At 48.2% G+C, this 22500-nt stretch overlaps 1 pseudogene across 1 annotated transcript in view; it reads left to right on the forward strand.

The window, feature by feature from the left end:
- The first annotated feature begins 9831 nt into the window (after positions 1 to 9831).
- The window catches only part of LOC311339355, a 26601-nt pseudogene continuing 13932 nt past the window's right edge, over positions 9832 to 22500 (forward strand). Inside the window, exon 1 of the transcript in view lies at positions 9832 to 10171. The product of the transcript in view is annotated as an uncharacterized misc_RNA (transcript). The remainder of the gene's footprint in view (positions 10172 to 22500) is intronic.

Here is a 22500-nt window from a genome sequence, read left to right on the forward strand (position 1 = left end):
TGTGTGTGTGTGTGTATGTGGTGTGTGTGTGTGTGTGTGTGTACCCGTGTGTCTGTATGTGTGTGTCTCTGTATGGGTGTGTATGTTAGTGTGTGTGTGTGTGTGTGTACCCGTGTGTGTGTCTGTATGTGTGTGTGTGTGTGTGTGTGTGTGTGTGTGTGTGTGTGTGTGTGTGTGTGTGTGTGTGCGTGTGTGTGTGTGTGTGTGTGTGTGTGTGTGTGCCTGCCTTTACCACAGGGCCCTGGCAGATCACAGGCCTGGTGACAGAGGTCCTGCTGGAGTGAAATGTATGCATAATAAAATGCACTCTGCTGATGAAATATTGACTTGGCTCCCTATAATATTATACTCTCTGGAACTTTCTGGCAGCTTTTCAATAACCTTCCCTCCCCTGACTTTGTTCCTATTGTGGGACATTAATCTAATTCCCAATTAGCATTACCACAATCTTGTGGGCACATCACAGACGGAAGACTTTAAGAGATGCTTGTTTCCTGTAGGTCCCCATGACAATATTCAATCAGGGATGAAATATTGCTGCTTATACCACCGGCTCCTAATCCCCACTGTCACTGCAATAACCATCACTACTGCTAGTATGTATACTAGTCAAGTATTACTTTAACTTTCACTACTGCTAGTATGTATACTGTTCAAGTATTACTATCACTACTGCTAGTATGTATACTGTTCAAGTATTACTATCACTACTGCTAGTATGAATACTGTTCAAGTAGAGAGAGAGAAAGAGAGAGAGAGAGAGAGAGGACAGGGAGGGAGAGAGATAGCAAGAGAGAGGGACATACATGGAGCGAAAGGGAAGAGAGAGCGAGAGAGAAGACAGCGAGGTAGAGAATAAAGGGAGAGGGAGGGAGGGAGAGAGAGAGAGAGAGCGAGCGAGCCGACGTGTCCCTCGGTAAACATAGGTTTCTAGAGCACTCCTCCCCCGTGCGTCGTGTCCTCAGCTGACACAAACAATCCCGGACCCGTCTCTCATCCCCCAGATCAATGATGGACCTAATGGCCACCTTGAAACCCTGGTATTACCGTCTCCGTGACAACCCTGATCTGACACAGCTCCCTCCGCGCTCAGGCCCCGCTCCCCGTACACTTCCTGTCCGGTTCGCTGTCTGATCCCCCCGGCTCTCTGCACTCTCCAAACGTGGGCAGTTTAGTCCCTAGGACGAGTGGTGTGGGTTCAAAGGATCCGATCGCGCTTCAGTCAGAGTTGTGACATCACAGGGGCTGACGGTGGCGTTGGCGTCGAAGGGGCCCATGGCTAATGTTGTTGTTGACGTGACATCACAGGAAACAGTGGTGTTTAGGTACTGCTGTGACATCACAGGAAGGAACCAATGGTGTTTGGCCCTCCTGTGACATCACAGGAAACAGTGGTGTTTAGATGCCTGTCTGACATCACAGGAAACAATGGTGTTTAGATACTTGTGTGACATCACAGGAAGGAACCAATAGTGTTTGGCCCTCCTGTGACATCACAGTAAACAATGGTGCAGCTGCCCATGTGACATCACAGGAAACAGTGGCATTTGGATACTCGGGTGACATCACAACCAATGGGGTTTAGATCATTGCGTCGCATCACAGGAAACAGTTGTCTTTGTGTGCGTCCATAAATCCCAGAGTCCCGCCGTGTGTGTTATTGTTGTGACATCATCACAGTCAGCGCCACGTTTTGACACACCTGGCACCACGGCGAAGAACCCGGGATATCTAGCGAGCGTTCAGCCTCACATCCCTCATCCCTGTCAATCACCGCTGACAGACAGACAGCTGGGTGTACTCTCCCTCCTCCTGTCTGTGAGGGGAGGAGCCTCACCTGACCCACCGCACTTGATCCTTGTTCATCTTTCATGCGCTCGCGGTGTGGGGGCGGGGCCGCAGGCGGACGCGAGCCACGGGTCTGTAGAACGCATCGCCTGCTGATGCATCCGTTGGTATCATTTAGGGCATTAAGCAGACATATATAAGTGTGTGGGTGTGTGCATGTGTGTGTGGGTGTATGTATGTGTGTGTGAGTGTGTGTGTGTGTGTGTGTTTGTGTGAGTCTGTGTGTGTGTGTGTGTGTGTGTGTGTGTGTGTGATTACTTGTGCATGTTTGTCTGTGTGTGTGTGTGTGTGTGTGTGTGTGTGTACGTTTGTGTGTGTACATTCAGACAGATATCAGATTATGTCTTCCTGCTCGTTCAACGTCAACACTGTTCAGTGTGTCGCCTGTGGGGGCGAACACACGTTATGGATATCCCAGCCCCGGTCGGCACACTCCACATGAGTAATGTGTGATAGTCGTTTAATAAGCCTTCTAGTAGAATGTGGCATTTATACTTAATTCCTATATATTTCACATTTATTCAGCCAAGCTTCTAGACTCAAGTGGAAGCCTTTTACAACACTTATTCACTTATTAATAGTAAATGGACTTTTTGATAATGGCCTCCCAACCACTACTTTCACTTAAAGTACTTTGCTATTAATGTCTCTGTCACACACACACACACGCACACACACAGACGATCGTGGATATGCCCACACACACACATGCAGACACCAAGACACAAACACACAAACGCACTCGCACACACGAACACAGACAGACAGACAGACAGACAGACACACACACACACACACACAGACATATACACCCCCACAAACACACACACATATGCACACATATGCACACACATGCACACACGTGCACACCAATCCACACACTAAAACACATACACAAACACACACACACAAATATACACACAAGCACCGACATACCCCCGACCCCCTCCCCCCCAACACACACGTACCCACACACAGGGAGCGACCGGGGACACGTGTGGCGGTCCGCGCCCATCGGACACCTAAGCGTTTCTATGGTCAAGGTAGCTCAGGCAGCGGAGCGCGGTGATGCTGGCAGATCGGCCCCCCTGGGGCGGCAGACGGCGACATCCCCTCTCTATCTGAGTCATGTCTCGCTGAATTACAGCCGGAGCGGCCGCACACAGGGAGGAGCGGAGCCGGGATCAGATTAGACCACTGTCTCCCTGCAGCCGGGGAATTACAGCCGGAGCAGGACCAGGCAGCCACATAAAACCACCTGTGAAATAATGGGCTGTGAAATTACATTCTGTCCATGGAAACACAATGTGTATGATTGTTATTGATGGAGTAGTGGTGGTTGTGTTGGTTGAAGTAGGAGTAGTAGATCTAGGAGTAGTGGAGGTGGTACAGCCACATATTTTATTCACAAAGGGAATGTAATAATGTGCCATTTTACGTTTGTCTTTAAGGAAGGCTGTTGCATTTATCTGCTGTTGGTGAGTACAGAAACTAAGAACTTTTGAGTTTAGCATTGCAGTTGGTTGTGCTAACTTTAACTCTAACTTTAACTCTGTTGTTGTTGTTAGTAAGTGCTTGTTGAAGCTAGTTTCATTCACCAGGTGTGAACAATAGGCTTGATTACTGGGCAGAGCTAGGGCTGCCCATGAAGCAGAGTCAGGAAGCTGGTAAGTTAGTTACATTTTACATATGTCTTTAAGAAGGTTGTTGCATGTTATCCTGCTGTTGGTGAGTGTAGTAGTAGTAGTAGCAGCAGCAGTAGTAGTAGGAGTAGGAGTAGGTGTAGTAGTACTAGGAGTAGTATGAGGAGTAGTAGTCATAGTAGTAGTACTAGGAGTAGTAGGAGTAGTAGTACTAGGAGTAGTGGGAGTGGCAAAGCAACCTATAATACTTACAAAGGACATAATCATCATCTGTACGCCGAACCTTCAGCCCAGGAATGTTTGTGTTGTTTCCGATGGGATTCATTCTGAAGCAGGTCCTCTGTAAGTGTCTGGCCTCTGATTGGCTCCCGCAAACCACCGTCCTCGGATCCAATATGGAGACGCTAATATCACCCAATAAGCCCCGGTTGTTTTGTCGTAGCTCACATCTTTGTTAGTCTCCGTTCCAAACAAACGTGTTGCGATCAGGGATTTGCACGTTTGTACGTGGAAAGATTTTATCGGCTGTACTGAGTGCATAGAGTTCTCAGTATCTTTCTGTTAAAGTTTGTACAAATATAGCCCCCCGCCCTCCCCCCTCCCCCCAAAAACAAAACCCACACCCACACACACCTTGACATCCCCATCAGTCAATAGTCAATAGATAATCCTCTCCTTAGTTGCCTCTTCATGCATGGAGAGAGTTAATTTACAGTTCAAACATTTACATTTACATTTATATTTAGGGCATTTAGCAGACACTTTTAAGTCTGCTACATTTAAGTCTCCCAATTGATTATCTAACTTAACCTAATATTGCTGATCACTCCCGCTGCCCATTACAGCTTGCTGCAGCGTGAACCTGGCCTAAAAGTATAGCGCGCGGCGTGAATACAACGTGATCAGAGGAAGGTTCCCCTTACACACAACAGACACAACAAATCCTCCCTTATCCAAACACGTTGTTACGGAGCAGGTGCTGGTTAGTGGTTAGGAGTGTCTGCCTCATAGAACCCAAAACCTGCGGGCAGCAACTCCTCCACCGCCACCTCCTCCTCCTCCCCGCTGGCTGCTCCTTCCAGATGGTCACGAGTTCGGCGCCGGCGCCCACAGGGGCCGGGCGGGAGGGTTTAAACACCGCAGGGGGCCGGAGGTGGACAGAAGGCAGACAATTTGTCCGGGAGCATCGTGACGGCCAGGGTCGGTTAGTGCCGGCTCCGCGTGCCTCTCAAAGCGTTGGCCGGGAGGCCAGAAACGGCTCACCTTATGCCACGCTCACACTGGTTCACTGGGCCGCCAGCCAAACCCACGGAACCGCGGCGCGGGGCCAGGACAGAACCGCTACTGAGCGCCCGAAGGGCACGCGGGCAGCAGGCAGCGTGCTGCTTTGTGTAGCTGGGAGGACGGAGAGACGTCTCCCTCTCTCTCCTTCTCTCTCTCCTTCTCTCTCTCTCTCTCTCTCTCTCTCTCTCTCTCTCTCTCTCTCTCTCTCTCTCTCTCTCTCTCTCTCTTTAGCTCCCTCTCTTTCTCTTTCTCTCCTCGAGGCAGGTAGGCCTACCGTGATGAGGACTGTGGGTAAAAGGCTGCGGTGCAGCCCTGAATAGAGTGTGGATCTGCGTGAAATGGTATACGGTAATTGGACTGCATTTATACAGCGTTTTTTTAACCAGTGGCCACTCAAAGCGCTACAATACTGCCCAACATTCACCCATTCATGCACACATTCAGACACCAACGGCGTTGTTAGCTACGCAAGGCGACAGCCAGCTCGTCAGGAGCAGTCCGGGTGAGGTGTCTCGCTCAGGGACACCTCGACACTTCGCTAGGAGGAGCCGGGGATCGAACTAGCAACCTTCCGGTTACCAGCCAACCTGCTCTACCTCCTCTGAACCTGAGGACCGCCGAGGCAGGAGCTAACTCTGTACCACGGAGGGAGGAGGGAGCGGTGTTCAGAGATGTGTGGAGCCCGTCGAGGCGGAGAGCGGCCGGGGTTGTGATTCATCCTTGTGAAGGGATTGTTTGTTGTTAACTAAGCCGAGGCAGGGAGCGCAGAGTCAACAGTTTTAAATACCGTTGTCGTCTCCGTCAGCCATCCAATAGGCTGCTCTCCCCCCTTTCACATCCTCGCCTCCGTCGCAGTGGGAGACGGCTCCCTCTCTCTTCTTATCGCTCTCTCTCCCCGTTTCTATATCTCTCTCTTGCTTCCTTTCTTTTTCTCCTAAGTTCCCTCTCTCTCTCTCTCTCTCTCCTTCTCTCTCTCTCTCTCTGTCTCTCTCTCTCTCTCTCTCTCTCTCTCTCTCTCTCTCTCTCTCTCTCTCTCTCATATGTCTCTCTCTCTTGCATTTCCCCACAGTGGGGCTCTCTCTCTCTCTCCAGCCCGTTTATCCCCCCCGCGTTGCCCCCGGCTCCGGGCCCCTCAGCGTCCATTACCCTGCTGCAGTGCGAAGCCTTCTGTGAGAGTCAACAGAAAATATTAGGAAGGACCCGCCCCCCCGTTTGTGTTCAGCCAAGCTTTCTGCAAGGATCTTCACATCTTCCAGACAAGCAACTCCATGTGACAGAGGCCAACATCAGTTTGTTCGTTAACAACCGGCCACATATGCAGGGGGCATTCGGGGCAGGGGGCAGGGTGGTAGGGGCCCCTTCACAGCCGTCTCTTACACACAACAAAGTCTCGGTCACACCACCGATTCCACCGCAATACAGATCAAACGTCCGATCACTTAATGCTAAGTGACGTCGTTCTAAAACAACATATATTATAGACTCACACTCTACATGAGAGATGCCGACACTGGCACGCTGCTAGATTGGAAAACGATTCTCTTCCATTACCTAAACCAAAACCCCATCTCCTCATTTGAACGTTTTATGTTCACGCTCGTATGTCGTGGGGCGTGCTGGTTAAAGCCAAATTGCACACTGATGTGTTTGTGTGTGTGTGATTATGAAACCCCACTGAAATAAGAAGATGCCCTCATTTAATCAAGGGGCTGTTTAAGTGCTGTGTGTTAGTGTTGTGTGGATCTCTGAAAGCGTTCTTGTAGCGGCAGGAACTCGGATTCACACTGTGGTGTGTGTGAATGATTCATGAGGCAGTGTCATCAGTCAGCCCCCCTCCACTGCCGCCGTTAGGGTGTCTGGTGGTTTATCAATAATCCCCGCTCGCCAAACCTGCCTTGACACAATCCCGCCTGACGTATTGCTATCAAAGTCTCCTGAATCCTCCTGCTCCATTCAGAGCAGAACCTTCCCGTGGCCTGCTGAGCAGCCACCAGGCTCCGTGGAGGAACAGGGGATTTAATTAGAGAGGCGTGGTTTGTACTAATACTCCTTTAATACACCGTAGGAAACGAAGGCAAAGCACGTAGGCGACCCACCCATCCATCCATCTGTCTATCTGTCTGTCTATTCACTGTTTAAATCACTCCACACAGGGCTGCCAACTCCACAGGGCTGCCATATGTTATAACAGGGTCCGCGGGTGTAAATGTTGACTGTGGGGGGGCGGGCGATCGGGATTGTTGACGGGGGGGGGGTTTGGCCGTGAGAAAGTGGATGTGTGGCGTGTGAGCGTGTGTAAGCAGGCAAAAACTTGTGTCGCACGGTGAAACCGTGAGATTTGGCAGCTCTGCTCCATCTTTGGATTCCGAAGACATCCCTCCAACAAGCATCGTTTCACACAAAGGCATCCCAAAGTTAGCTTGTTCTTAACTCGCACGTTGCGTGTGCGTACTGTACAGGTGTGTGTGTGCGTACTGTACAGGTGTGTGCATACTGTATGATGTGTGTGTCTGGGTGCCTCAGAAGTTGGCTAATTGTGTATCATGTACTTAATTGTGTAGCATATGCATCTTGTGTAGCATGTACTTAATTGTGTAGCATATGCATCTTGTGTAGCATGTACTTAATTGTGTAGCATCTGCAGTAGCTAGCTATCACTGCTGTATACGGGGAATGGGTTGGCCTGGCGATTGTTAGTACTTGCACTTGGTTCTATGAACATCTTTACTGTACCGACAGCGATATATTGTTTCACTTCTTATGACAAATGTACTTATTGTAAGTCGCTTTGGATAAAAGCATCTGTTAAATTCCCTAAATGTAAATGTAAATGTAAGTTGCGATACGCGGAAGGTTAATGACACACTTAAACAACTCCATTTATTTCCCTGCACCCGTGGCTGTGTTTATGACAGTTGTGCACTGCATCAGCACTCCTCCCTCCTTCCTCCTCCTCCTCCTCTCCCGCCTCCTCCTCTCCCGCCTCCTCCTCTTCCTCCTCTCCACAGCGAGATGTCAGCTCCTTCATGCCAATCATCCGTGGCGTGACAACCGTGAGCGGCAATTATTTAAAAGAATATGACAAAGGCTGATAAGAAAATTGCACTTTGTGTGCGTGGTGAGGCCCGACAGCTGGAGACGCCGGGTGATTGACTGGCGGCGGAACAATGAGGCGATGTGACAGGGTCAGCACAGGGAGGCCGGGCGGAGAGTTATGCAAATGCATTCATAAAAGAAAAGAGGGGTGAGGTAATATCGGGGGACTTGTCACGGACAAATCTTTAGTCGTAATACCATTATACCTGGTGATGAAGTGAAGAACGGAATGAAAAAGGAATTCCGCCATTCTAAATCATTTCGCTGATTGGAACGTGGAGGAGTGGAGGAAGGCCTACTCAAACCTCTTGTTGCTGTCCATGGAAGTCTATCACTAGCCGTGTCAACATGCTGATCACGTGACCATCCTGATCACATGACCAGCCTGATCACGTGACCTCACGTTCTGTTTGGCTACACAGACCAGGGCTGGAGTACTCGCCTTGACAGACAGACTCCTTCAGCCAATCAGGGTAACAAAACATACAAGGTAATCACAGACAATAAAGTGCCGGTGAAATACTACGCTGTTTAACATAATTGCAGCGGTACCCTCGTGTTTTATCGACGGAATACTCAAGTGTAGTTCCTCTTCCGATTTCTAGCGACTTATTATTCTTCATTCTTCTGGTCTTTTTTTTCTCAGATAAAACTGGTTCTAGTGGTACTGTAGTGCCGCCATGCATACAGATGAACTATAGGAAACCTGCCCAGGAGTGTCTGCCCAGGTGTCTCTCTGCCTCTCTCTCTCTTTCTCCGCTTTGCCCAGGTGTCTCTCTACCTCTCTCTCTCTCTCTCCGCTCTGCCCAGGTGTCTGTCTACCTCGCTCCCTATTGATCTGCAGTAAACAGCATCAGCATGCTGGAGAGTCAATTAGAGGGCCCCTCCTGCCGAGAGAGAGAGCCCTCACTACAGCAGAGGGGCCTCTGTTCCCACCTGACTCCTCCTCTCCACTCCTCCTGCCTCCCCCTCTCCCCTCCTCCCTCCTCCTCCCCCTCCTCCCAGCTCACTACATCCACTCTGTTCCGTACTGACTCCTCATCTCCACTCCTCCTCCCTACACCCCTCTCCTTTTCCTCCCTACTACCCTCTCCTCCTCCTCCCCCAACCTCCTCCCAGACCCCCACCCAGCCCACTACATCCCCTCTGAACTACGCTGTCTGCCCCCATTGAAGAAAGGGAGGTGGGGGAGGGAGAGAGAGTTAAAGAGAGAGAGAAAGGAAGGGGGTGAGAGGGAGGTGGGGGGAGGAAGAGAGAGCTAAAGAGAGAGAGATAGTGAGAGAGATAGAGAGGGGGTGGCAGAGAGAGAGAGAGAGAGAGAGAGAGAGAGAGAGAGAGAGAGAGAGAGAGAGAGAGAGGAAGAGAGCTAAAGAGAGAGGAAGGAGACAGAGAGAGAGAGAAAGTGGAAGAGAGAGAGAGATAGAGAGGGAGGTAGGGGGAGGAAGAGAGAGCTAAAAAGAGAGAGAGAGAGGGAGAGAGCAGATCTCTCGATGGCTGGATGTCTCAAACCCACAGCAGACGTGTCATTTCTCCAGCGCTTGTTGCTCTGCTCTGTGTTTCAAAAAAAAACAACTTTATTTGTCCCCGTTTGTTTCTTCACTCTGGGTTTCTGGCTAATTGGGGTGCGTATAGGGGGGACGGGGAGGGCTGGGGGGGTAAGTGATGGAAGACGTGGGAGTGGATGTGTTTTTTAGTCTTGGTTTCTTCTGTTTTTCACAGAATTCAAAAGGACAACCGAGCTGGATCCAGAGTCCATGATCAATGCGTTCCATAGAATAAAGGGGAAATGCAGTTTGTTTTGTTTTTGATGCCGCTTAACTTATTTTGTGTATTTGTTGAGAATATCGGGAGTTGAGTCGCTCCTAAGATGGAAATGCCATAAAAATCCCAGAGCCTTCAGCAGATCAACAGATCAGTTATTCATACCGTGTCACAAACAGTACGAGTCTGCACAATCGAAATGGATAGACCCAGTTGTGACTTCTCTTCATGGAGCACGCGCACACACACACACACACACACACACACACACACACATACTCACACTCACGCTTGCACACAAATACACACACACACACACACACACACACACACACACACACACACACACACACACACACACACACACGTACACACACACACACACACACACACACACACACACTCACACTTGCACAAAAACAGACTCGCAGAAACACACACACACACACACACACACACACATACACACGTACACACACACACACACACACACACACACACACACACACACACACACACACACACACACACACACACGCGTGTCAATTGACTGAAGGTTATCACATGGCCTTTTGAAGCGCATGCATACTTTATCAGGAGCAGCGAGCGGGAGGAAAGCTGTTTGGCTCACCGGGTATTTTTCGAGGAACTCCAACAGCTGTCGCTGGCATTTCGGTCCTGCCATCACCGTGGTTCCCCCTGATGGACTCCATTTTACCCTCTATGTTATTACATATTTAATTATCCCCCAGCGCAGTCCACACACACATTATCTCAGACGTTTCCCTCCTCCACGGCGTATTTATTCAGACCGACCCCTTATCTTACCTTTAGAAAACTGCACCATTAGAGAAATTGGCTCCAAACACCAATAAGATCCATTTCCATCAGCAAGGAAGGAAGTCAGACCGCTGAAAAAAGCACAACAGGCAACCCAATTGTGGCCCATATGCCAATCTTAAGATTTCCATCACCCCACCCCCCACAAGATGTTTTAATGTTTTAAGCACTGAAAGGAAATGTGTTTTTTCTTCTGACCCAATCCCTTTAATGACAGGGTTTGAATCCCCACGATTTCACTCTGTTGATTCTGCCCTCAGTCTCCACACTCTCTCCTCTTGGAGGGATTAGGATAATCTGTTTGTCTATCAGTCCACCACACTGCTGTGTGTGGCTGATATGAATCATCCAGGGTCTAGGTAGTGTCTGACTACCACTCTGCTGCTGCTGTGATCTTATCTCATTATCTGCGTGTCATGGAGTAATCTCATTGGATTAAAAAAAGCATTCATTTTCCTTCCGTTTTACCAGGACCTCTTTCTTCTTCACTTTCTTCCTGTGATGAAACATGAACCCCCCCTCTGGCTGGAAAACAACCCTGAGAGGATCTGCTGTGTTGCAACAAGACCCCCTTAGCCCTTGACCCTGCTTGGAATTGACTTGAATACAGCCCACGTTTGTCATGGTGGATGCTAACGTGATGCTAACATAGAGCTAACGTGATTTGCTAGCGTTGTTCTATGACTGTGTATGCGTTCATGAGGTGGGCACTGGGCAGGTGGACGCTGAGTTGTTGTTTCTGCCCTCGAGGTGTCTCGATGGCACCTCTATTATACCACCAGGTGTGCGTGTGATTAGCCGTTACAACGTGACGTTTTGGATAATCTGCCTATTCTGACATCACAAGCGGGCGTATCCACCTAGATCTGTGATGGATAGATGAGGAATGTTGGCCAGGCTAGGCTGATCTATCCAGCACACATCTTGGTGGACACGCCCGACTTGTAACGGCTAATCACACTCACACCTGCTGGTATCATTTGTCACCTTTAAGGCATTTTTATTCCAAGGCGACTCTGACAGGGAACACATATGCTGGTCATTAGTGAGCCTCTGTCTCGGTCACAGGCTTGTTAGCTGACAGTTCGCTCTTACAGTTGCATCATCTGGTCTTTTGCTCTCTTTTGCATTCTTAAGATACGTGTGAATATATCGATCAAACACATTTTAATATTTAATATTTTAAACTTTCATTAAGTTTATGAAATTATTTTTATTGGAATGAAAAAGAAAAAAGCGTATGGTAAACATACCAAGTCTTGGAAGTAATACTAAGAAAAATAAACACTGGTTGTGTTGCTTTGAGGATCTCTGAGGTGAAAGAGACGAATTGTCTCTGAATGAATTGCTATTGATCAAAAATAAGTGGTACTGTTTAAGAAGCCTTCTCTGTCTAGGTCACATATGGGGGTCACAGAAAGGAATGACAAAGTCTCCCTTTCGTCCTCCCCATATGTTACAGAGACAGAGCAGGCTTCTCCGATCTCTATCTGCTCGTAGAAGCCGCTAAAAGTATTGTTCCGCTATTGTTGTTCCGTGTCAAATCCTGCCACCATCCTCTCCCGACTGTTTGTCATGTGCAGCGCAGTGGTTAAAGCAGAACCTGCAAGTGAATCAACTGGAGGATAGCAACTACTACCACCCCCCCCCTCGCTAGTAGATAGTCGGCTGTATCCCAAGGACCTTGTCACTTCCAATAGGGGCTCAATGCATCTAAGCCCCGGCCCCGGTGTATCCAGGCTGCGAGCACCGCTGCCAAATGCCTGGATGCTCTGTGCTGTGTGGCAGTGTGCTGCTGGAAGATTGTTCCTTCAGAGTCCATTACAGCGCGAGGAGAGGGCAGGGTGTGTGCTGGTACAAGATGTATTCCCCCCCCGTGCCACCCCCCCCTGTGTGGTGTATCCATCTTGGAGGAATGCACAGAAAGGTGAAACATAATTGGTTACACGGACAATGGCGAAAACCGAGACGCGCCGCGGTCGATGTGAAATTCTTAAACACTACCACTTATTTTTGATCAATAGCAATTAGTTCGGAGACAAGTAGGGTCGTTCACCTCGGAGACCTTCAAAGCAACACAACCCCTGTTTATTTTCGTAGTATTACTTAGTATTACTTCCAAGTCTTGACATGGTTGCCATATGCCTTTTTCATTTTCATTCCAATAATAACTCCATGAACTTAACCAGGATTTACATTTATTGTTATTAGTTTCATTGGGATATTTAAGCGTGTTCGGGCGATATATTCACAGGTATTTTAAGAAGGGAAAAAGAGAGCAAAAAGACCAAATGATGCGACTGTGAGAGCTGACTGTCAGCTGACAGGCCTGGTGATTCATCCCAGGAAGAGAAGCTTCTATCGGTACAATAGCCTGCAGACCTTGACAGACCGAGGCAACCTTTTCAATTCAAGATGGAAGATGTAGAGGAGGGGGGAGGGGGGGGGGGGAGTGAGGGCAGAATTGAAAGCGATGAGTGTGGGAGTCCTATTCCACACAGACACACAAAAAAAGGAAGGTTAAGAAAAAGCATATTGAAAATCTCCCATCCAATACACAGCTCCATCTGTTCTCTCTGCGCCTTGTTCCACTGCTCACCCTCTCCCCCTCTCTCCCCCTCTCTCTCTCTTCCTCTCTCCCCCCTCCCCCCCTCTCTCCCCCCCCCCTCTCTCTCTTCTCCTCTCTTTCTCCTCCCAGGTACCCAGCTTGAGAGCCTGAGGACCCCAGTAACCCCTGCAGGCCCTGAGTTACACCACCCCACCCAGGGGAGCCGGGGGTAGATTAAACACCACTGATTGAGGTGTTGGGGGGAGGAGAGAGCGGGAGAGAAACAGAGGGAGAGCGAGGGAGCGGAGGTGCCCTGGAGAGAGCGAGCGAGAGCTTTCTAGTTCACCTTTGTTCCTCCCCATCGCCCCGAGCGACGGAACTCTGCGGGCCCCTCTCAGTGAATAACGGCAAGCTCACACCGGTGGATTCACACTGGCAACCTCTGTCACCGCGGCAACAGCGTGAGAGGAGAGAGAGAGAGGAGAAAGAGAGAGAGAGAGGAGAGTGAGAGAGGAAATAGAGAGCGAGAGAGACAGACAGACAGACAGAGAGAGACAGACAGAGAGACAGAGAGGGAGAGAAGGAGAGAGTGAGAGAGAGAGAGAGAGAGAGGAAGAGCGAGAGAGGGAGAGAGAGAAGGCTCCAGTGGAAGTGTACCACCAGCACAGCTGCTCTCCCGTTTTAATTGAATTGGATACGAGAGGCGAGTGTCCCCATGCCAGCTCCTTCAAGAGGCGTTCCCACCAGCCCGCTGGCCATCCTCCAATAAGACCGCTCGTTGTCGCCGCCCCGCGCCCGCTGTCGCCGCCCCCGCGCCCGCTGTGGGACAGGGAGGGCCAGATGACGTACCTGAGGGCTGCGCTGATGCTCCCCGCCCAGGGGTGCGGAGCCGGGGGGCCCGGTTCGCCCCGCACCACAACGCCCGGGAGCCTGACTCTGACTCTGACGCTGCTGGCTCTGCTCCTGCTCAACGGCGCCCCCGCCGTGCTGTCGCAGGCCCCCAAGCCCAAGGGCCCGGGCCACACCCACCTCAACTCCATCCGCATCGACGGGGACATCTCCCTGGGGGGCCTGTTCCCCGTGCACTCGCGGGGCCACGACGGCAAGCCCTGCGGGGAGCTGAAGAAGGAGAAGGGCATCCACAGGCTGGAGGCCATGCTGTTCGCCATCGACCGCATCAACAATGACCCGCGCCTGCTGCCCAACATCACGCTGGGCGCCCGCATCCTGGACACCTGCTCGCGGGACACCCATGCGCTGGAGCAGTCGCTCACCTTCGTGCAGGCGCTGATCGAGAAGGACGGCACGGACGTCAAGTGCCTGGGCGGCGGCGCGCCCATCGTCACCAAGCCGGAGCGCGTGGTGGGCGTGATCGGGGCCTCGTCCAGCTCTGTGTCCATCATGGTGGCCAACATCCTGCGGCTGTTCAAGGTAAGGCCCCCCCCCGTAGCATCGTGGCTATCGCCTAGCATCACCGCTATCATTTGGAATCGTAGCTATTTTTTTTGCATCGTAGATATCTTCTAGCATTGCAGCTATCTTTTAGCGTCATAGCTATTATTTAGCATCATAGCTATCTACTAGCATCGTGGCTATCTCATAACAAAGCAGCTATCTTCTAGCATCACCGCTATCTTTTAGCATCGTAGGTATCTTCTTGCAACACAGAAGTCTCGTAGCAACGCAGCTAGCTCCTAGCATCGCAGCTCTATCTTGATGAAGGCTACATGCTAGCTTAGCATCTGCCATATGAACGCTTGACATAGGCTATTCACTAGCTTAACCTAGGCTATCTGCTAGCTTAATGACTGATTTTGTGCTGGCTTAACGTAGGATAATCGCTATCTTAATTAAGGTTTTTCCCCGCACTTCCTGTAGACTATCTGTTGCTTTGCTTGTTTAACGGTTTGGTTGTGTAGCATTGGTTGGTGTGCTTGGTTCAAATGGCGGAGTGTGTGTGTTTTTGTCCTGAATTCCAGTAAGAAGGTCATTCCCAGCAGAAAGAAATTGCTATATCTGGTGGTTCTGATTTGCATCCTTCTTGGATATTGAATACCAGTGTGCTGTGAATTATTTGATCGATTCCCCCATGCATGTGCCTGAATAATTAATGTAATGACGCAAGTACAAACAGCGGGCAGGGGTATTTAGAGCTTTGAACAGTAATACTTGCTGGGTACACACAAAGTGCCCACACAATGGGCACTTTCATAGAGCAATCCCAGGGTCGGATGTTGCTCTTGGTGAGTCGGTTGCTAAGCAGTGAGAGGAGAAGTTTTGCTTCTTACAGGATAATGCTTCCAAGAACTCAAGGTTTATTCATATATTCACCGGTTTGATTCCTCTGTTTCTAGGCCATCGTGGTTTTGGGTCTGGGGTGCTGTGCATTTACATTCGGTCCTCTAGCAGCAAATGCTTTTATCAAATGCGGTTGGGGCTGAGAACAATCAAAGTACACTATCAACAGTAGCATCTACAAAAAAACAAAAGAGGTTATAGTGCTATTATAGTGCTTTGCCCAAAGGGAGAAAGTAGTCAGAGTAGCCACAGGAATCAGAAAATACAAGGTTGGAGGCTGCTTTCTTGGTATTGCAATGTGAACTAGAGATCTTTCAATACCATTTTTTTTATACCGATTCCTGAACTTGAGTATCGGCCGACTTTCCACCTCTGATGAGGTGGAAACGAACGCAGCATAACACTGTGTTTGTGATGTTCTTTGCCTGTGTAGTAAATTAGATAGTCATGTCATAGTCAAGTCAAGTGATGTATTGGATCGGCGCATAGACTTGCGTACTCGCTGATACCCGATACTGCATTTTAGGCAGTACAGGATACTGGTATCGGTATCGAAACAACTCTAATGAGAACCGGCCAGGAAGGATGAACGTTATAGACTGAGGGATGGCTGAGGGTCGTGGGAGAGAGAGTGGGCAGTGAATCCTGGCAGACGCAATCTTGTGGCGTTCCTTTTGTTTCAGCTGAGATACGGCAGGGGGTGAGATATATATCAACAGCCCCGATCACACCAGGTTGACCTACATTTCCTCCCTCACACATAGGGTGACCACCTGCTAATAAGCCCAAGGGGGGACAAGGGGTATGTTTCGGGGGGACAATGGGGGACACTGCCTGGCGCGGCGGTGCCCCCACCTCACAGGCAGACTCACCGATAGTGGTTTACCCATTTCTAGCACATACCACCTTACATGGTATATTAATAATGCCCTATTCCCCTAAACATGTGTAATTACTGATGTATGCTCATGAATAGGCCAACCAATGTGTATTTTTTTCTAAATAAAGGTTCATAATACTTTGAACATTCAATGAATTGACACACAGATGCACTTCCACTCACGATTTACTTAAGTATTAACTATTTAATTTTATTTATTTTTCATTACAATTTATTCACTTTAAATAAATTATAATGTAAAATTATAGGATTAACAGGAATTGTAGTTGCTCAACACCACAGGAACAGTTAAAAAAAATAAAAAAGTCACAATGTGCCACAATCTCCTGCTCGATATGATGTAGTGTGTTGGACAGTGTGATACACACTCGTCAGCTCTGCAGCAGTCACTTTGTCAGCTAGAAAGTCGTTTTTAGGTCGGAGGAAAGCATCCATAGATTTGGATGTCTCTTTCTGTTGGACACGTTTCTCACCTTTTTAATTGGTGGTAGCGGTGCCTCAGACTCAGTCTCTTCCTCCATTTTTCAAATTGTTTGTCAAGTTGACACAACAACCTAGTCAGCAGTTCAACTGAGAGGTGGGTGTGGCAACAGTAGCGTGCTGAACTGTCAAGTAATCGTTTGGCTGCCAGGGGCTCCAGGATATAGAGCGACCAACTTTTTTTTGAGCAAGCATTGATTATGCGTGACACGGTCTCAATTTGTGGGACGCATGAATTGGGCTTCAAAAGCTGTGCACGCACGCGCTACGCGTGACGGGTGGTCACCCTACTCACACATCTGCAGTCGGCGTATTCCAGACCAGTCCTTGCGTAACAACGGTGCACGGATGTTCAGATGTTGGGTTGAATTGTTTAATAAGTGTCCCGTGCATCCGCCTGATACAAACATAATAGATCTTTCAAATGCGGAGACAATGTGATTGCTGCACGGCTACTTGGCAGTGCACGGAATCACATCTGCGCTGGAAATTACGTGCATAAATAGACTGTCTCAGGCACTTTCATGTGATGCGTCGAGATGGGTTCCATGGCAAATTACACACTGTAGACGCTACGTCTTCAGACCAGTTCCAGCTGGTTTACTCACACACCGGTCACATACGTGGGAAAAAAAAGAAAAAAAAACCCAGATGAGTTGATGACCTCATCGTTAAGTTGATCCATCCATGCGTAAAAGTGTTAATTAATTTAGACGATTGATGTTAGGCATCGTGCTGGTTGATGAATGGCACCGGAGCAATGATCTGTATTAGTTTAATTATGGACTAATTATGCGTCTGTCAAAGTGTGTGCAACCTAACGGTCTTCAAAGAAAGTTTGAAGCCACGATTCCGACGTCGACATCGTGGTTAATATGCCGTGCGTCGCACCGTGTCAGACGGCGGCCATTGAAATGCGTCCATTTAGTTTCCAGAAGCAATTTAAATGTACATTATTCTGCAGAGAAGCTCATAGCGGGGGTATGGCTTCAGCCCGTTCCCCCTACGGGCGGGTAATTGATTTGGTATTGAAAAACAAACGGCCCCATTGAGAGTCTGAGACTCAGGGGCCCTCAGCACGGCTCCAAGGGCCCGGCTCAAGCACGCCTCTCAGGCTCAGAGCCGCTGTCGGAGGGACTATGGGACCACCCGTGCAAGGCCGCCGCGGTGTTTAATGTGTTTCTCTATATGTAAGCCCAGCGTTTCAAGACCACATTTATTTATTTAACAGTGTGATACCGTATTCTCCGTCACTAACACAACAAGCCCAACATGTTCTGTTTGAATGATTCATAGGCAGTGCCGGCCCGCTGTGGAATATAATATATAATATAATGCAGTGGTTCTCAAACTTTACCACCTCAGAAAAGATTTGTCTCCCCAAGTACCATCATCAGGAACAATGTTATAAAATATAGCAAACTACAGTAGCCTAGGCCTGCGGCCCTATTCTGCTACACACAGTTCACGCCGGAGGCACATTTAGTCTTAAAAAATATATTATTATTTATTGTCAACTGTGGTCAGCTGTACAAAGTGGTAACACTAGAACAGACACAGAGACACACACGCACACAACAAGTGAGAACATTAAGAATAACAACTGTGTACCAACAACCTGTTTGAAAATGTAAGGCTAAATACAAATAATATTGAAAGTTGGCCAGCCCGCTGATAACTGAACTTCCTGCGATGTCTGGATACATTGAGGTCAGCTTCAGTCTCAGGTGTGGCTCAGCATCAATCCTGCTTCTGTATTTTGTTTTTATGATGGAAAGTGAAGACAAGACTTTCTCTCACTGATGTGATGTGGTCAGCTGATATTGAAACAAAAATATTACAGGAAAGGCCAAACTTATTTTAAACTCCATTTTTAATGATCTCTTGGTTAATGTATTTCCATTCGTCCTAGTATTTTGATATTATGTTTTTGTTGTTGTTGTTGTTGTTGTTGTTGTATGTATGTATGTATGTTTGTATGTATTAGGGATGCACGATAACTTTTTTTTTTTAACCAATACCGATAACCGATAACTTTCAGCTCCTAAAGGCCGATACCGATACCAATAACCGATAACACACACACATAAACATATATATGATCATAACATTGTTGCTCAGACATCAGTAGAATCAACGGGGGGTTTAGGGGGGCGGGCTTGCAAGGGGCGGGATATGACATAGGGTCCACGACGGCCCCTGTCACTCAGGTGTGTTTTGGTCTGGCAGAATGGGCAGAACTCATTACAATCATTTTAAATGTTGCTGCAGTGATGCATCATATATTTCGTTGCATCCACAACATCCGCATCAATCGATGAAAGATTGGAGCATTGAAGTCACAGACAAATAGAAGAAACGACGCATAAGAAAGGCGTCGCAAACGGGTGCGTTACTGGAGAAAGAGAGCGTCTTTTTTTGCTTCATTTCACATCTAACAAACACTGGGACAAATGTAGTTGATTTCTGTGTTTAACTGAGAAAACAGGGAGTGGAAGGCCAGGACCCTATAATATTCAGCTAACTGTTGTCAATAATAAGTGTTACGAGAGTAGCGTATGTGTGTGCACGAGAATGGCAGTGTGTGTGTGGGTGTGAGTGAGTGGACGAGCGAGGAGAGCGAGCGGTAGCGTGTGTCAGTTTAGTGAAGTAATGAACGAATCTGGTTGTCTCTGTGCCAACGTATACTGTAAAGTTAGTGAAACTAAGAATAAAGTACACAGCCTTTCAATCGGCGGCCGCTTCATTCTGACCATATTCCGACCTATAAGCAGACCCACTGCCGGTCATAGGGGAAGGTGTTAACCCCGAGAGAACATCGACGTCTCCCCTGTGCTCTCGACTACGTTCTGGGAGCCTCAGCCGACAGCAGGAAAGGTGTAACATAATAATAAAAATAAACATTTTCTATATACGCGTGCAGCTGTAGAGGGGCTATTCGTCATGATATCGGACTTATCGGAATGACGTAATAATCTCTGTTATCGGCCCGATAATTATCGTGCACCCCTAGTATGTAGTAATGAATGATTTTGAAACTCTTTTGCGTACCACTTAATAGCGTATCACGTACCACCAGTGGTACGCGTACCATAGTTTGAGAACCGCTGATATAATGGATAATATAATATCTTCAGATGCAGAAGTTAACGCAGAAACAACATGGCGGAGGACCCGGGTGAAGCCGTCCTCCATTTTAAGGAGAAGTACGAGACTTCTATACTCTGTGGCAAACAGAGCAGGTCTTACTCTTAGTGTTTTACGGCCACACATTATCCTTTATCTTCATTAGTTCTCTCTGCACGGCGGTGAATCCTGTTGTTTTTTTGTTTTTTTCCCTATTACCGGCCGTTTGGTAGAGATTTTACATTGCTTACCTTCCTTCTCGATTAGTGCTGCCCTGTATCCCATTGTGACCTTACATGTAAACCGTGGATGGCAAATGGGTTGAGCACAGTTACCAGTCTGCTCGCGGTTACCTTGGTTACAATAGATGTAAAACACAAGAGGCTCTTCATTTTTTGGACTGCGGTCCGCAAGCGTTTTTGTCTGCAGTGCTCGTGAGAGACAGACACAGATTGTTTCCTGTACGGAAAAATGTGGTCCTATTTCTGACAATGATGTACAATCAAAATGCACCGCTGTTCTGTTACCTTTCAGCATTCTGCCACTGTATAATCTCCCTCTGTCAGTCTTTAACCTCACTTACTCTTCAACCTCACCCTGTCACTGTATAACCTCACTCTTTAACCTCACTCTTTCACTCTGTAACCTCACTATTTAACCTTACTCTGTCAATCTGTCACTGTATACCCTCACTCTTTAACCTCACTCTGTCATTGTATAACCTAACTCTGTAACCTCACTCTGTCACTGTATAAACTCACTCTTTGTCCTCACTCTGTCACTGTATAACCTCACTCTTTAACCTCACTTTGTCACTCTGTAACCTCACTCTGTCACTGTATAACCTTACTCTGCTAGTGTATAACATTACTCTGTCACTCTATAACAGGGGTGTCAAACATACGGCCCGCGGGCCTAATCCGGCCCGCCAGATAATATCTAATGTCTATCAGAACTGGCCTGCCGGCATATCGCATTTCAGCGTTAACGTGTTGACGCGCGTCTTGGCGCCCCCCCCCCCCCACCCCCCCGTCAACAACTCCGGCCCGTGACTTGTCTATGACTTCAATTTTGGCCCACTGTACAGTTTGAGTTCGACACCCCTGCTCTATAACCTCACTCTGTTACTGTGTAACATTACTCTGATACAGAGCTATAGATATAGAGCTATAGATCTAGGTCATAAATATACCATATAGATAAAGTACAATAGATATCAATGTACACCCATTAATATATAATATATACCCCTATATATATAGATGTATAGATATCTAGATATAGATGTCGACCTATGGATACAGACCAACAGACATAGCCTCTATAGATACATACTGTAGACCTATAGCGATAGACGCTAACCTTCAGACCAAGGCGAACATGAACACAGTCAAGCGCCCGCACCCGTAGATGAAACCAGTGGCGTCGACCACAATGAGCTCCGGTTCTCACTCTCCCTGCGACCCACTCTCCGTACGCCGCTCTTCTGTGTGCACACACTCACGCTGCTCACACCCGCTCAAAACAAACACAGTGAATATGGAACACATTAATGAGCGTCTCCTGCTGCTGCCTTTTGATCAGGCCGGCGCCGCGTAGCCTAGCCACCCTCATCATTAGCACAGATCCTCTCCTCGTCATCAAAGCATGCGTAGGGGTGTCCCTGCATATTTCATTTGTGCTGCTTTCCCCCCCCCCCGCCCCGACTCGCCCTCCTCTCTCCGAGACAAGTCCTACGTATGTGTGTGTATGGTTTTTGCATACTCCCCTGCTAGCCGCGGCTGCGACTCCCTCGACTATCAAGTAGGCAAACAGCCCCAGGTTAGCTACGTAGCACGGCTATGTAGCGCAGCTTCATTTGGTAGTCGGTCGAATACTGGAGAAAATAAGAATAACCTGAATCAAGCTACCTACCTACCTACCTACAAACCCCTGCATTCAATTCAATTCAGTTTTATTTGAATAACCCTTAATCACTGGTGAGTGATGAAGGAATGATCACAAAGGGCTTCACAGGCCGTATATGTATGACACCAAGGAAGGAATCATGAGAAGGAATGCAGAGTGGGGGATCACTCCTTCCAGGGAGGATCAGGAGTGCAATGGGTGCCATAATTGACGTACATACAGGTACATACAGGTACATCCAAAACATGTATGTATGTATGTCATTCATATACATAGTTATAGCGTAGGGTTACACCCTACTCTATACTATACTAACTATACCCTATCACTGTATACTGTATACATATAGAATACAACATGGTGACACCCTACTCTATAACTATACTCTATCACTAGTATGTATAGTAGTAGTAATAGTATAACTATATATAACTATACTCATCGATATACTATATATAACACTATCAGGGTGCTCTCTAAGCTGTCAGTCTGTCGAACACACACCTGGAGGTGAGCCTGTCTGTGGTTAATGAAAGCTGTGTGTGTGTGTGTGTGTGTGTGGGGGGGGGGGGTCTCTCTGACAGCTGGCCGTCCATCAGGACAGATCGAAGCTCCTCATATTCCTGAAACCCCACCGATCAATCCAGCACATCGCTCTGCTGGGGGCTGTCCGTCACACACACACACACACACACACACACACACACACACACACACACACACACACACACACCTTTAACTTTAAGACAACTTTAACTACATGTCAT

This window comes from Micromesistius poutassou (assembly GCF_964030765.1).
Source record: "Micromesistius poutassou genome assembly, chromosome: 2".
In the NCBI taxonomy this organism is placed as follows: domain Eukaryota; kingdom Metazoa; phylum Chordata; class Actinopteri; order Gadiformes; family Gadidae; genus Micromesistius; species Micromesistius poutassou.